The 17,401-nt window shown below is 33.8% G+C and overlaps 1 protein-coding gene across 1 annotated transcript in view; it reads right to left on the minus strand.

The window, feature by feature from the left end:
* Positions 1-17,401, minus strand: part of GRIK2 (glutamate ionotropic receptor kainate type subunit 2) — a gene marked incomplete at both ends in the record, with an annotated part of 375,780 nt that overhangs the window by 104,881 nt on the left and 253,498 nt on the right. The window lies entirely within an intron of this gene.

The following is a 17,401-nucleotide window of genomic DNA, read 5'->3' on the forward strand; positions in this document are numbered from 1 at the left end:
TGCTTTTATGTCACAATTTAGTATAATGTCAGACTGCACGAGACATAGCTGGGTTACCCTAGCAATATTTTAAATTTAAAGGCACTAACTTTTACTGAATCTACATAGTCAAAGATAATATATTGATTGAATGATCAAGATATTTGAGGTTTCAATATGGATAAATATATGCTTAATTTACACAAAATTACTAGTTATCACATAAAATATATACTATCATATTAACTTTTATGATTAGTTATGAGCACAAAATATTTTATGTGCAATTTTATGCCTTTTTAAAACTGAATGTCAAAATTACATACAATAAATAAAAGTAGAATAATATTTGTGTGGTTTTTAATAATGACAGCACAGTAAACAGGTAGAGACACTTTTAAAGAGACCTATGCATAATTCTTTTTTGATCTTTAGACTTTTTAAAATAAGTGACATTATTATAATAGATAAAACTGCTCAAATATCAGCACTTATTAAACGTGTCTGGGAAAAATGCCTCTTTACCTAAATTGAAAGCTACCCATACCTCATTAAGAATCAAATTTTGGCTTTTTTTTTTTTCCCACATTGTTGTCTTCAACTGACAAATTTATTAACCAAAATGTTTATGAGTCTTGTAATTTCTTTTTCATGAAAGTGAAAGCCTACCTGTTTACCACTCTGTCATGATTTATAACTTATTTTAATCAACAACAGTTTTCAGTCTCAACACATGCCATTTAACCTAATTCAACTGCTAGACATAAAGTTGCAAACCAGGAATTATTAACAGGGAAGTAGGGAAAAACTTACCTAATTGTCACTTACTACAATAAAATAAATATTCAGGTGCATATTCTGAACCAACTTAGATGACAGTTGCAGCTTTTGCTTCATAATGGTCATGATGCCAGTAACATTCATAAAGGCCCAAATTTAAGGCCATATTTTTCACCATTGCTTCAAATACTAACTCAACAATCTCAGGAGAATATTTTACCCTGTATGTGTTCACCTCACTCAACTATCATTTTCTTCTACTTAGCTGCACTTCATGTTATATTTTTTGGGTTTTATGTTCAAATGGACCTTAGCTAGTGTCTACAGAAAATGATGGAAGTATTTTCTGTGATCTCTGGATCATAATAGACCTACATCATAATTGACCTACAGTATGCAGTAATATTTCCCAAATCTATGAATTATCTGATGCACAAAGAATTTACACAACAGACAGCATAAACAGGGATGACATGTATAGAACATGAAATAAAGTGACATTACACAGCACCATCTATAAGATACGATTATTATTTCACTAAAAATGTAATAATCAGTAGGAATGTTATTTTTAAGGGACTGTAGTAAATATTAGCATGAAAAATTCAAGATACTCACTGTTTTCACATGATTTTTTTCCTCAACTCTACTACTCTACGGACTAAGGAAAATACATAATGAAAAATTCTACAAAAAACATATTCTGTTTCTGTCTAGTATTAATGCTAGCATTTCATATAGAGCTGCAAAAAAATTGAAAGTTGGAAGCTAAAAAATTGAAAATTGCCCACATACTAAAAGGAAAGTTTCTTTTTAACCTCCACCAGTTGATCTACACGGGAAGTATTACCTCAGATGCACTAATTATTACGCTTTATCACAAAGCACTCATTTTTTATCTTAGTCTGAGACAAGCTCCAGAAATTATCAATTTATAAAAAAAAGAATCCCCTTTTCTGTTTTAAATCTGTTATTTTCAATTTAACATTCCTTCCTTTTCTGCATTCTGAAAAAGGCTAAGTAGAAAAGGATGATTTATCTTCTCCACATAATTCTCTCTTCCCTATAATTTCATCAATTCCTCTCATACTATCCTACATGCTAACCTGAACATTTTTAACATTTCAGAAAAAGATTTTATATATGTATAAAGTAAATTTGCATTATTTTAGCCCAAAATAAGAAATCATTAGAATTTAATTGTAATAAAATTGCAAACTACAGTAGTTATCTTTCTGTCATGTAGCAACAACAACAACAAAACCATTACTGTATATTATGAAGAATTTTATCTTCAAAAATAAAATGCTATGAATAACTAGTAGACACTTTGCCATCCTGATATCATGATACATTATTATCAATTCTTAAAAAAACCTAAACAAACAAACAAACAAACAAATTTCCATTATTTCATAATTTCTACATGGCTTAGTATCAAAAAAATTATCACAAAAAAACATTATTTATTTCTGACCAGAAAGGTATGTATTATCTCCCTTTATTATTCCTTAAGTAAGAATGACTCATTAAGTAATCCTAAAATAGTACGAAAAACAATTTTCCTAAGATTAATATATAAAAGAATATTTAAAATAATTTGCCTCCTTCCTACCATATTCATTGATCCGTTCCTACAACCAGACTGTGAAATCTAGTGAAGTTCTGATCTGGAACTCAAAAGTTACTGTCAAAGAAAGTCAGCAAATCTGTATCTGTTTACACAAGAATATTAAAAAAATACACTGTGCAGTTGCAAGATGTTAGCCACATCTTAGTTCAATGGTTTGGAATTACATGGATATTTACCTCTTGCTCTACCACATTATTAAAAAAATAGGAGACTTTTATGCTTCAGAAAAAAATAAAAATATGTTACATAAGAAATATCAAAAAATATAAATTTGACGGATCAATATGATTCACCTCATTTTGTCTCAAGAATATTAGCAATTGTATATCTAATGTTCTATAACTTCAAGCCCCCTGTACTATTACTGTAATGAACTTCACCATGTTTTGCAGCATTCCTACACTGAAACAATTTTTGGCAAGGGTGGGCTAAGTTTTCGGAGTCTAGTTAACAATACTGTGTAACACTGAGTTGGCCCTTGTAAAGTTGCTTATATTCATTATTGCTGTTAAAGCTTTAGAGTTGAATGACTAGCACGCTTGACTCATCTGTGTTACTGATTTCAAGATCTTACTATATTGGCCCAAACTAATTGTTTACAATTGTTAATCTATATCTATAGATAAGAGAGTAAATTAATAATATACAAGAGTGATAGTCCAGTCTACATTATTAACATAAAGTAGTAAGTCAATCAGTATCTTTCTTTAAAACCAGAAAATACAGTATAAGTAAGAAGGGTATGTAAGAAATTAAAATGCTCCCTTTTTTAAAAGTGGAGCACTTATTTCACCCTCAGTACTTCATGAGCTTGGCACAAGATTGAGGGAAGTACTGCAGAGGACCTCCTGAAGGCACATAATGAAGTGTGAAATCACATTGTGAAATGAAAAAAAAATATGGGCTTCTTAAAAAAAGAGGATAAGATCATTCTAAGCTTGCACAACAAATTTGGCATTTCTATTCAATATTGCAACAGCCGTCTTGACAGCAGATTAGTTTAACACTGAGCATCACAGCAAAGGAGTTATCTAGTTTAGAGTGTGTAATAATTCATTGTTGCCCTTCACTGTATATTAAATGTCACCCTTTAGAATGACAGGAATAAAAAAATGATTACACTAGAGTCACTGCCTAATATAATGTCACTGAATGTTTTCTTTTTAACATGCGGAATAAACCATTAAAATATTTCTGAGACCAAAATAATGTTCTTTTAAGTATTTAAAATAATATAAATAGAACATCCTTTAAATAAAACTAATACAATTATAAAAATGTATTCATGGTAATATGCGGTCATGTGGAGTATTTTCGAGTTTTTATTTATAGCAAGTATTTTCTGCACTTTGGTTGAGAAGTAGTAGATTCGTCATTGCAAGTTAAGACATGGAGAATTAGGGGGGTGTTTATTCTTTCAAAATATGAATCAAAACTTCATCTTTTCCACTATCTGTACATTAAGAACATTGTTAAAATCTAGACAGATGTCAAATGGAACTCATTCAGCAAGCACTTTTTTCCCTGATAAATACAAACCTAAGTGAGTACCTCTGTGCAATTCAACATGTTTTTTAAACATATTTTATTTCAGAAATGCTATTATTCACATCAATTTAAGCAAGGCAATCACATCCTCAAAATTTACCAAATAGCTTGGTAAAGTAGGATGAACTGAGATCTTTGATCTGGTTATAAATAAGTAGATAAATACATAGTTGGATTTATAAGGCATATTAAGATTGACTTTTGCTGGCCTGTCAGTCCTAATGGTCTTCTGAAGTACTACAATAGCTTTCAGATTTGGGGCTTTAATACAGGCTTACCAAAATTCACTTAAAAATAAAATTGGTTCTTTTTTAAGTAATCATAATTTAACTTTATATATATATATTATGGAAAAAATATTCTGTATTTAAAGTACATGATTAAAGTCTCTTCTAAATTTACTGTAAATAGGAAATCAAATAATTCAATGAGCCACTCTGGTTAAATCTACATCAGTAAGCAAAGGGATGGACTCAGGTTTCACCAATGGCACGCAATTAAATACACCCTTTACTTTCTAGCACATTCCCATTCACAGTTTTAGCTTATGCTACTCTCAGATCATGCCCATATGTGGTTCAGAGGCAGAAAGCGCTGGTAAGCATTGTAGGTGGGCTAATTGGAATGATGGAGCATTTAGTCATATGAAACATAAGCCACACCATGTCACTTGCTTTCTGGGCTAGAAAGAATGCCCTGGACCATAGCCCTTGAAAAATACAGTCATAGGGATCGCATGTGCTATTATAAAAATCAATGAGAGCTTCCATGCTGATTTCTACAGGAATATAATAGAACAATCATTTCTTGTCTTACTCAAGTTGACATTTGCTTATGAAATGTTTCATCCTTTCTCATTATACCATTACAATTCTCAACTGTAACAATAATCATGTAGATATTTCATTTACTGCTAATGGCACACACAGGAATTTGTATTGGGTTAGCATGACAAGGTTTTGGTAGCAGAGTGGCTATATAGGTGGTTTCTGTAAGAAACTGCTAGAGGCATCCCCCATGTCCAACAGAACCAAAGTAAGCCCATCAGTGATGATGGTAGCACTTCTTGGGTAATATAGTTAGAAAGGAGAAAAAAAATCTGCATAAGAGTAATTGCAGCCTGAAAAGGGAGTAAGACTATGTGAGAGAACTAACTCTGCAGACACCAAGAACAGTGAAGAAGAAGAGATAAGAGGTGTTCCCGGCACCAGAGCAGAAATTTCCCTGCAGTCCATGAGAAGACAATGGGGAAGCAAGCTGTTCACCTGCAGCCCATGGAGGTTAATGGTTGAACAGATATCCCCCTGCAGCCTGTAGAGGACCAAGCACTGTAGCTGGTGGATGCATCCAAAGGAGGCTGTGGCCCTGTGTGTAGCCCATGGTGTAGCAGGGTCCTAGCAGGACCTGTGGACCCATGGAGAGAGGAGCCTATACCAGAGCAGTTTTGCTGGAAGACCTTGTGACCCTGTGGGGGACCCACAGTCAATTCCTGAAGGACTGTGCCCTGTGAAAGGGACCCATGCTGGAGCAGTTAATGAAGAACTCCAGTCTGTGGGAAGGACTTACGTTGTAGAAGCTTGTGGAGGACTGTCTCCCATGAGAGGGACCCCATGCTGGGGAAGAGTGCAAGGAGTCTTTCCCCTTAAGAGGAAGGAACAGCAGAACTGTCTGAAACTCCTATTTTCTGCCCCTGTGCACTGCTCACCAACAGATCCAACCCCCAACCTACACTAGCACCTGGGGTTGTTCTTTCCCAGATACAAAATTCTATACTTGCCCTTGTTCATTAAATTTCTCCCTGTCCAACTCTCCAGTCTGTCCAGATCTCTCCGGATGACAGCACAGCTTTCTGGTATGTCAGCCACTCCTCCCAGTTTTGTGTCATCAGCAACTTTGGGACATATGCAGTAACTTATATTTTTCTACAGGAATAGACTACAGTTACTCCTTTCTTTCTCATTTTTTTTCCAAGGAAGGACAAATATACTAACTTTTTCATTATCAAAGACCATTAACATGACTTCATCTGCCTTTAACCCTGTCATTTGACTCAAATGTACTGTTTGTAGTACCACATGGCCTACCTGAATCTAATACACCATCTTCCCTCTGACCTGATTGCCAAAACAAATATAAGTGACAGAGAGATTCAGCTGCATAAACACCAATGTCTCAGAATTTCTCAACATATTCAAGATATCTCTAGGGATCTGATACATGAGATACAGAACCTTTGTGCAATTTTTATAAAGTAAAGGCAGTTAGTGCATGCTCCTATCCCATGTATCTGCACAGCTTCCCATCAATATTTACGAACACGTCCTTTTCCACAAAAAAATAATCTGAAATGTAGCTGTTAAAATTTTCTGTTTTATTTGTTCCTTCTATACACTGCTCTTCCCCAAGAGAAAGACAAACTTGGAAGTGATATTAAGATCATTACCATAGGCTAACCTGTGCAGTTATTCCATTTGAATCGCATCCAGACTTCATGTGAGAAAAGTCTCAAGGCCAAAATCAATAACTGTCTTTCAAAATCCTCCTCAAAAATCCTTGCTTTTACAGTAACTTGAAATGTGGTTCTGCCTAAGTAGATGATGAACTTTGCTGAAATTGACTACTTAAGAAATGTTGTTTTTTCACTTCATTTTCTTCACACCTCATCGAAATTTTCGTCTTATTTAGTATTTAAAATATTTAATGACTCCTTCTGAAATGTGAACTCTTTAAAGTAAGCATTTGGTAATTCTTATGTAACAAGAAGATATGACCCTGCTTGGCAATGGTCTCTGAAAGCAGTCCTGTGTTGCAAGAAGCCCAGTTAAGCTTTACATACCACCCAGAAATCTCCACTGCCTTCACTTGTGGAGTCATTTACATTCATGGATAAAGATGCAACACCACCATCATTCTTGGTATTGATATTTGCTTTTGTATGAAATCAAATTCTGCATTTGTTTATATAGTATGAAGGTCAGGATGAAGATGAAAGTGTTGTGGGCGTTAACAATCTTCATTGATATTTAAGCTGGAGGCAGAACTGGGCTTCTGGCAGCAGCAGAACAGGAAGAGAGGATGAGACTCTGGTATGCATTTACCTAGTAACTTTATCTAGTTACAGTTACATTTGAAGCAAGGTGAAAATTCATTTCATTCCAGTAATTGAAGGGCACACTGACCAGGATTTTGACATGATTAACTACTCAATCTCCTCTAACATGCCCATTTAGAAGAAGGGGAAAGGAAGAGAAAATAAGAGAGAGAAGTGTATGGAGGATAAATATGACTAATTAAAAGCCTTTTTCAGATATTTTTGCAACTTGACATTAACTTTGCTATGCTCTTGCGAGCACAGCAAAGAAGTTCAGTGTAGAAAATTCTGCTAACTGCTTCCATTTTTCTTCTGGACAGGGCTCATTGGTTACATTGTGTCAGCCACAAAACCAGAGAATTATTTCACAAGAACTTCTCTGAACCTGCATTACACTATAAACCTTGCTAATTTTCACTCCAAAATATCTACAAAAAAAATTGGTACAGAACATGAACTAATTACTGTAGTACCTGTTAGGTGAAAACAGTCTTTATAGCACTGGTGAAGTTGCTCTGGTACAGAAACAGTGTCTACTTCTACAAACCAATTACGTTAATAGCAAATAGACATCCTATTCTGTGGAAAGCTAAACCTGTTTTTCATGGAAAAGGACAAGAACTCCTTTAAAGATCTGGAAGAATGTAAAGAAACTATATAACCTTCTCCTGCTTTCTACCACCTTACTATTTACCCCACAAAAAGAATTCCATGCAGCATTGCTGCTCCTGACACGTGAGGAAGGAAACTGAAATGGAAAAAGGCAATAGCTCTGGGTGGTTTGATAACTTTATTCTGGTGAAATTATATGAACACTCTGATTAAACTGAAGTAACATTGCCTTCACGGTTCTCACAACTAGAGGCTATTTCCTGCAAAGTCTGTAGGCAAAGTCCTTCCTGGAAAGCATAGGTGCCACAGATATATAATGGCCACACAAAACAAAGCAAAGCAAAGCAAAGCAAAGCAAAGCAAAGCAAAACAAAACAAAACAAAGCAAAGCAAAGCAAAGCAAAGCAAAGCAAAGCAAAGCAAAACAAAACAAAACAAAACAAAACAAAACAAAACAAAACAAAACAAAACAATCAGTATAAATGAAAGTGAAGTGCCAGAGCAGGCCTATTGAAAAAGAAATTACTTATATTTAACTTTCACTCTGACATTCTATTGGAATGATTAATGATTCATATTTTTGATATTACAAGGTTTATTATTTTCAAATAAAATCCATTACATCTTTTAACTGGTGTGGGATTTTTAATGATGATGCTGAAAATTTCCAATATTTTATAATTATTTCCCTGCAAGAATGGTACCTTAGTTGCTAAGGACAGAATTTCTGATCCTACTGTACCACCATATTACTTTTTTCAGACAGATTTCTGGTTAAGCCCTGTTTGTGCTTAAATGATTCCTACTTTCTGAGTTAGAGATTGGAGGCTTGGAAAATCCAGGTAAACGTCTGGTAACAGCTAAATCAGAAAGACAGGTGGGAGATAAATAATTCTCATACTTCTGCCTACAAGAACATGTAAGGAACAGATATTGAATAACACTAAGTCAATAAATATTTCTAATGTATTTACTTATTTCTTTTAGAGCTATTCTTCTATTTTGGAGTTTAATGTTTAACCATGACCAAAGTCTAATATGTTTTTTCTTCCAAGAAAGAAATGCTCTGTCTTCACAAGAGGTAAGGTTCTGGTAAATAGGTTTGGTTTTTCTTTTTCTGTTCTGTTCTTCCTCCAATTTACCTTAGAATACACCGGATTGGAGAGTCAGAGGAATTTAGGAAACCTGGTTTCAGCCAAATTTGCAGAAAGTAAATTATTTCCAATTCTGAAATATGAAACCAATACTTAATTTCAAAACAAAACAAAACCATAACAAAGCAAAAGACCTTATGTTTTAAGAGATATTTTATACCACTCTAAACCACTCAATATTTCAATTCAAAGAAGAACCCTAAAATATCCTACAGAAACTGCTCTTCCTCTAAATATCTGTAGCTAGCATTTTCTACCATGTCATTGACTGTTATATTTTATTGGCTTCACTTCCAATGGTTTATGTCTCCCTCATCATTCAGATCATATAAAGAAATTAATTTCTTATGGGTCCACATTTTTAGCAAACAAATAATGCTCATCTACATATATTTGGTTCATTTACCATTAAAAACTGCCTTTCAATCCTTTCAGTCAATTTTGCTCATTATTTTATGTTTCTGGGCTCTCCAGAAGGAGACTAAATAGAAATCATGACTTCTAATATTCCATTTCCCATCCTATCACTATAAAGACTACATTTTTCTTGAAGGAAACCTTTCACTGGTAAGTCAAGCTATTCCAAGCAAGATGCAAGCATGACATGATTTAATAAATAAAATATATCCTACATCAGCTTTTCTGTTTTGGTTAAAGCAAAAAAGTAAACAAAACAAAAAAAACCCTAAAACCAACCAGCAGCTGGTGGAATTAAACCTATAATATATTAGTCAATCTGTAAATTCAGTCACTGAAGTCAGTTAACTTGCACACTTAAAAATTACCACTTGGATCCAATTATTAACAAAGTCTTTTGACAGCACTGTGGATTCCTGGCTTCCTATTGACTCTATTCCCATTCAATTAGATTTTACTGTTTTATTCTTTAGCTTGGAGGACAATGTGGTTTTGCACATCTCATGATAAAAGTGCTGCTATGCATTACTGTGAGACCTACAATTTCTTCTCCCCACTAATACGGTGCATGCCACAATAAAACATATGCAAAACACCCCACAAAATAAAGCTAACAAGTCTGCTTTCCCCTATTGCCAAAATCATAAGAGACATTAGTCTTTCACAAAAGCATTATTTTAGCTTGAAAACACTCAGATTCATCTGTAGAGGAATCCTTCTCTTTAGGCATGTTTAATATTATTCCATGCTATGATTTGCTAAATAAATACACAAAGTGCCAATATTCTTCTCATATACTATATAAGCTGACAATTAGCAAGGGCTGTTAAAAAGAAGGATGAACCACTGCATATGTTACCACAGCATGAAGATCGTTCAAAACTAAACAAAACTGTTTCTGAGACTATTTTTACATTTCTCAACAAGGACTATGTGATTAGTTGCTAATGGATGGTAACACAGTATACAGAGACCAACAAATCACTGTCCACTGTAGATATGAAACGTTATTTTGTGTAATGCTATAGAACTCTTGACAAAACAGTCTTCAGATATTGAGTCACCTACAGAAGCTGTTTACCCAGACATCTGAAGTCACAAAATGAGGTAGATGAGATTTACCTTGCTTGTATTTAAACTCAATTAGATAGAAAAATGTAATTTTCTTTTGAGAAATGTCACTTTTTTGACTCCTGAGACTATGCAAATTCCATAGAATGCATGTTTATATTTTTAACTCAGTTATATAAATTCAAATATGAATATACAAGCTATGATGACGTGCATGAGAAGAAATGGCAATATACATGGCATAATACCTTCCATCATCTCCCAACTTGCTCTAGAGATTAAAGGAATGCAAAAGTACTTATTAAACTGTCACGGGTGGTTTGAAATAATAATTTAGATAAATAGTGAATGGCATTCAGGCAGATATCTAGCAATATACTGTATGAAACAGAACGAATTAAACAGAACAATTCTTCTCAGTCAAAAATCAAAATGGAAGAAGGCAAGTGAGTAAACTCATTACTTTGGAAGCCATTCACTAATGAAAACATTTTTTTTCTTTTTTTGCTAGTAAAATTGTTCTACCCAGCTGAATCCCCTTTTAGAACTTTAGTGAACGGCCTTTGGATGCTAAGATAGCAAGGCACTGTTAAGATCCTGACATATCTGATCAATGAAATATTTAGTCTAACACGTAAATGAGAAACTGAAAGCAAGAGGTATAATGGCACAAAAAATGGATCAACATGAGTTCTGGTACAATTTTCCATAAATATCCCTCAGACTCTATAAAATTCTGTATTACAATGTTCCATCAAAATGGAGGGGAAATGCCTATATGTAACAAGGCTTAAAAACTATAGTCAGACAAAATGATCTGTCCACCTAATTAGAGATAATGTTATATCTAGAAGTATCTAAAATTTAATTCCTGTATTTGGATGCAGGTGCTTAGGTAATTGAGAATGAAGAGATTGCGTTGCTGGTCATAGGAGAGAGCAAATTCCTTAAGGATCAACAGAATTATGATTCAATTTAGTCATTCAAAATACCTATTTTCTTAGATAATTAGTGAAGAATTGAAGAACCTTGTAAGGGCTTTCAGAATAAGGATTTAAGTAACATAAAATGTTGGAAAGAGAGATTTTAAGTATTCTTCAATTTTACATGGTGAAGGATACCACTATACTCTTAATTATTTTTATTTTTTTTAAAAACCTTTTCATTAGGTTAATCTACAAAGTAACAAGAACTAACATAAAACACACTGATGGATCAAATGCTACAAATACATGCATATTAAAAGTTGTTTTCCTGATGGAAGAAGTCACCAGATTCTACTGCTTCGGTTCCTGAAAAGGCCCCCCACACACCTTGACTCTGCAGAAGACAAAGTCTGACTAGACTGTTACACACAGACACACACACACACACACACACACACACACAAATCAACATCTTGACAGAAGAATACAGAATTGCAGACCTGGTCATGTATGCTGAAGTAAGTATATTTTCCTTCTTCAAAGTGCAGATGGAGATTTACATAATGAGGGGGTACTATATTTTCTGTTGGACTGCTAAGGCAGGTGAGTTAAAAGTTCTTCACTGATCCTCAGTTAAAATATATGGGGTGTTTTTGTGACAGTAGTTTCTTTGATGCATGGTAAGTAATATCTGGGATCTCAGACTGATCTACCACCGAAAGGCTTTAGAATACTGTCTTGCCTAAAATCTAAGATGTTTAATTAAAGAGAGTAAAAGATACATTTTTTTCTCTTACTGTAATCTCTATCAGTATTCTAACAGAGGCTATGATGATGATGATGCTGTGCTTGTATGTAAACTGGGAAGCCTCATGATAGTGTTGTTGCTCCTTGAACAGCTGAAGAAGATAGTGATTCAAGAGAATTCGCACGTGTTAGGATAAGGTGTCCATACTGAGGTCTCGGGGCGGGGGGTTATTTATGTATTACAGATTCTATAAACTGACACTGAACCCAAAAAAAACTCTTATGGAGGAGGTCAAAGAGATCAAAGTGTCTTTCTGAATGTCAAGATGCCGAGTGAGAGATTGCTGCTTAAATCATTGCTACACATCTGTCTTCTAGCCATTTATCTTTATCCACAACATTTAGACTTTATAGCACTGATTAAGATCTGTGTCGTAACATCTCAAAAAACACAACTTTCATTATGATCTTAGGAAAACATTATAATTCCAGTATGGTTTGCATTTTTTCTATAGAAAAAAGATGGAACATAGGATCTGTGTGCTGACCACAGAAAATTAAATTTAAATAGTATTACAGACTATGCAGATTTATGGTAATATTAACAGCATACAGCACAGAAAACTCCGACTTAGTTTAATCAATTTAAAGCTGTCATCCACATTTTGTGAAAAGTGATACTTGGAAATATCACAGCATATTTGAAATATGTGCAAGTTTTGCTCACAACATATGACTATAAAATTTCATTACTATAGCATATCTTAGTAAAATGAAAACCATGTACTTAATTCACTTATGAGTGGAAAAATATATATATATCTATAATTCAGGTATTTTCTTTATATTTACTTCAGTTATTCAAATTCTATTTGAAGTACAGAAATCTAGAATTTACATTTCCCAGGTCTAATGTAAAGCCGGAGAAAAATTATTTCAGAAAGTAAGCTTTTTAGAAGAATCTCACATAATACTAGGATTTCTTGGTGTAGCTACACAAGCATATCAGCTAGAAAAGCCATTGAACAGGAAGAAAAATTCTTGTCATGCAAACTGCCTCATTCACTTGACAAAAATCCTAGTGTTCCAGAGGCTGGCACAGTTGCTCTCTTCTCACAATAAAGATGATCTGTAGCATTAACAGGGATTTGCTTTTTGACCGGAAAAAAAAAATATGTGAAAAGAAGCAGACAATACTGTATCTTTTTGAAGCAATCAACTAAGGGTCATAAGCTGCAAATTGGTTTAACAGAAATAAAAATACCTGACTTTGAAATAATCGTTATGGAACAGTTTTGGAAAGTGTGAAATTTTTGGCATACTTTTACCATTGTCTATTTAGACGGTATTTTATAGTCAGGTGACAATACCTCCACTTGCATTATAACTGAGGCAAAATTAAATTTTTGCATTACAACTGAGGCAAAACTATCTTAAAACTGTTAGACAGTAAGAGAAGCAGATTTCCCTATTGGATGATGAATCCATTCCTGAAAACATCTCATAGCATATGCTGTAGTTCCCTAGAGAGGCCTCAGGAGATAAAAGTCTCATAGGAAGAATGCTTGCTAAGAATAAAGAGCAAATTACTAACTTCCTACTTGAATAAATATCAACATAATACTTCAGTAACCAGAGATCCACAGGAACTGGCAAAGTAGTTCCCTCTCATTCTGCTATTAATTCCTTTCTATCAAGATAGCTTTCAAGGAGTAGTTTCAAAATCAATCAGACAAGCTCAAGGACAGAAATCAGCTGATCAAGAAATATGGAACAAAAATGAAGACTGATGAGATGTAAAAGGTTATGCATGTACTCCAGAGAGAGATAATGCTCAGGCGTCTGTTCAAGTCTGAAGCAGCAGGCTATTCCTAAGCTTCTTCACAAAGAAAGGATTAAGATAAATGTGCAGAGACATTTTTAAAACTCTTGTCTTCTTTTATTATGTTTTATTCCAGCTGGTAAGAAAAAAATATATATAATTTTGTGATGGGGCAGTGTTCATTGTGCTTTTATCACTGCTTACAAGGAAATGAAAAAAACAGTTGATACTAAATGCTTTGACAGCTGAAACCAGCACAACAGCTTGACTTAAGTTCTCCCAAAGGGAGGGAAAAGCAGGAAGTACTAACATACAGAATGTGGTAAAGGTGAATCAAGCCCTTTATAATTATGATTCAATATTAGAAATAAGGGCAGTGAGCACAGTTCAATGTATTGAATGTACACAATATTCACTGATACTCCAGGCAGCTCAGTCAAAGAATCGTAAGAGCTCATTAGTGGACTATTTTATCTGCTTCACAGCTGATCCATAAAGGTGAAGTATCATGTTAAGGCAGGTTTATCTTTTGCAGTTTTGGAGATAGGCCACTGAAGAGTAAATTGCTTTATGACAGAAAGACATGTTCACAGCAAACAGGTCTTGCTGGACAGAGAAACACTTCAGTGTACAGGGAATAACTTGAAATCTAATAAATTAGGTGGAAAGTTACTGGATAAAAATATTTAAAGTGTTTATCCTCCAATCTGTGTTTTCAGAAAAGGCATGCATGATAGAAATCATACATAAGAGACACTAAAAAATATAATAAAATAATGAGGAAAGCCAGCTGAAGACTCATTTTGAAAGTCATTAATTGAAAGACCTATATAAATCCTACGTATTAGCATATGAAACTGACTTTCTTCATATTGGCTATGCAGAATGAGAAGATCCTCCAGTCGCCAACACATTAGATTTTGCAGATACCAAAACTAGGCAACAGCCTATTCATACACACAGACTAATGGAAAAAAAGGACACTATATGTCTATGAAGTTGGTATACAATACTGTAATAAAACAACACATGTCTTAGAAATGAAACAATGGTTTGCACCCACAGACAGAAACAAAAAGAAATTCCACCAACTGAGATTTTTAGCTACAAAAAGGAGTTTGCAAACTTTCTCCAGTCTTAGATTTCCTAATATAATTGTATGTAAACTATGAATTTAACCAGGATTCCAAATAAAAAATAAATTGAAAAAAAAAACCCAACCAAAAAAACCCCCCAAAAAAGTAAAAGCAGAGGAAAAAAGATAACCTATTGGAATTGGAATGTAAGACATCGGATGACACAAGACACTGCAAGCAAGCATCTGAAACAGATCTATTACTGTTGCCACATGAGAAAAAAATGCTATAAGACTTTCTGAGTTTACAGAAAAGTAATAGGCTTAGCGTCAAGAAGACTGGGTTTATCTCTCAGTCATCAGCCTGCAGCACAAAGAAAGGAACTTTCAGAGACTAACCACCATAACTACTTAGATCCAACAATCACAACAAACAAGATTAAGAGTTTTCATATATACGGAGAAATCACAGACTACTATAATTGCCCACAAAAAAAATGACAAAAAACCCACGGTGTACAACACATAAATGTACATCCTAGCCACAATACAAAATCTATAATACCCACATAAATAGATAACTCAATTGGGGGCAACTACAAGAGGAAAATAACATAGAAAAAATCCTCAGGTAACAAATAAATCTCTCCCCTAGCTTTTTGCTTTGTTCAGTATGCAAAGATTTCAGCTTTTTCTATCCAGTTCTCCATTTAGAAGGAAAATCCAATGCTCTTTCAAATAAAAACTAATAAATATTTAAATTAGTCCCCCCCCTTATGCCTAATACATTACTCTATGAAAGTTGTTTTGCAATTCTCTCTCAAAGATACTTGAACCTTTTACTAATTTCTTCATCTTTCCCTAAATGGGACGATACCACTAATTAATGGGTGAAATCCAAGTACAACAACAGAACTGTACTTTCAATTTTCAACACACCAAGCTCTTGAATTCTAACATTGTTTGGAAGACATGGCAAAACATTAAAACTACGAAACATTTTACACAAAAATGAGAGGTTTAAACCTAAAAATAGATATTCTACACTGAATACTCTGATGAGCTGTAATTACAAAACATTATATCATGAAAGACATACTAAGTACTGCTCCAAACGTACATACACCTTAACATGAAACACATAGTAATTATTATGAAACGCTGGTAGTTAAACATTCATTATGGAAGGATTGTTGTGAAATAGAAATCTTCTTAATAAGACACTCTATGTGGAACCTATTTAGTGGCATACAGTCCAACAGCTTCATGATACCAGGAATGAAAAATATATCATCAGCTGTGCACTACCTAATTTATAATCTGTACCGAAAAATATGTAACATCATGCTGCAAAGTCCTCTTCACTACCACACTTCAGTTAGCAGCATCTCCCTTTACATGACAGATACAGATTGTGAATTATATTTTCTTTTCTCAACTATTCAGCAGATTAAATTTTTAACTTAGACCTGTTTCCTTAAATGAACTATAGTTTTCGAAAATGCTATTACCTATTAAGTCACTCTGCATTATGAATAAAATTTGTAGATTGCTTTACATATTCCTATATCTTTATTTCTAAATGTGTTAGTGATATTTTTGTGTACAAGTTAAGAGGTATTAAAAATTTCTAGATCTGAAGGCTGATATAAACTTAGGCTTAAAAAGCTATTTTATACATCTCTCCAAAAAACTCAAACTCCCTTGCTTATTATAAAACTTATTTCATATTGCTTTACAATGAAGATAAGGAATGTTGCTGTCCACAAAAACAGACAATTGAAAAATGTTCAGCAATACTGGTCTACTATGTGAAACTTCTGTTTAAAAATAAACATTCTTTCTAGTTCTGCTAGTAAGATCAGTGTCTAATTAGCTTAATAAAAATAATGCTTAAAGGAAACACATCTTTCCTACAAAATATTATGACATGACAAATTTTCAAAGTGTAAGTAAGAACTCAGCCATACAAGTCCTACCAACGTGACTAGTATCTGCCTGTCACAAGCACTGTGCATCATGCTGAAAATGTCCTTCCATGACAACAATAGGGTTACAACTTTTGGGCATACACATAAATATTTCACATGAGGTGTTTCTCAAGATAGTGCTTGTGATTTATACTCAACTGTGCTTTCAGAAGCACCTGTTTTACAGGAACACCTCAGAAACTAGCTTACTCTCTGCTTGTATAGTACACTGAAATCTACTGTCCTTTCAATAAACTTTCAACATAAGTCTAGCTCTTTAAAGCAGACTTTTAAAGAAGGCACACAAGTGAGTTATTCGTTATAGAATATGTTTCAATGTTATCTATACTACTTCAATACCTCATATACTTTAGGTACAGGTGATCTTGCTGAATTACTTTTAGATTATTTTCTAAAAATACTACCTATTCCCTTAGTAGAGGAATGATCCAATCACTCCAAAATGAAGCAGATAGTATCAAAGAAAGATGGAGAACAACTATAGCACAACAGTAAAAGAAAAATACGAAGATTTTACTGCATGCCATAGAATGAAATCATAAAAATCTTTTGGCT

This window comes from Gallinula chloropus (assembly GCF_964237585.1).
Source record: "Gallinula chloropus genome assembly, chromosome: 3".
Classification (NCBI taxonomy): Eukaryota; Metazoa; Chordata; class Aves; order Gruiformes; family Rallidae; genus Gallinula; species Gallinula chloropus.